Raw genomic sequence first — 567 nt, 5'->3', positions numbered from 1 at the left:
TAGAACCCAAAATCTCCAGTTTGATGATAGGCTTATCTCAAAACTGGTCTTTATGGATATTACCCCTTCTAGCTCTCAGCCCTAGAAAAGAGTCAGCCTTGAGTAAGAGGATTCAGACAATCTCTTTTAATAGCCATTTCTTAATAGGAGGCCCTTTAAGGTATATATGCTCCATAGAAGATTAAATGACATATTCTGTTATACCTTATCACCTTTCTTACATTTCATGTTCATTCCTAAGGAACAAATGAAAATTATACATCAAACAAAAACAGTGTAAAACGATTCATTCCCATTTATAACTTTCTCAAGAGAAATCATTCTTTTGTTTCTTCCAGCAAGCCCAGGTTGATCTGACCTACAATTCTGCCCTTTTTCCTTTTGTGCAATGCTTTGGCAATATGTACAGCAATTCTTCTACTAGTCTCATACTGTATTGAAACTTGATAGAGAATGTTATCTGGCATCTCCATTAGGAGGGGAGCAAAATATTTGAAGGCACTAATAACTGGATGTTATCACAGCTATTACTCTCATCAATGTCACTCCAACATAACAGCTAATAAA

The 567-nt window shown here is 35.4% G+C and overlaps 1 protein-coding gene across 1 annotated transcript in view; it reads right to left on the bottom strand.

Moving 5' to 3' along the window:
• Positions 1–567, bottom strand: part of LOC119590821 (dihydropyrimidinase-like) — a gene marked incomplete in the record, with an annotated part of 98328 nt that overhangs the window by 18832 nt on the left and 78929 nt on the right.

The sequence above is a fragment of the Penaeus monodon genome, chromosome 27 (genome assembly GCF_015228065.2).
Source record: "Penaeus monodon isolate SGIC_2016 chromosome 27, NSTDA_Pmon_1, whole genome shotgun sequence".
NCBI lineage: Eukaryota > Metazoa > Arthropoda > Malacostraca > Decapoda > Penaeidae > Penaeus > Penaeus monodon.
This window is presented reverse-complemented; position numbering and strand designations above follow the sequence as displayed.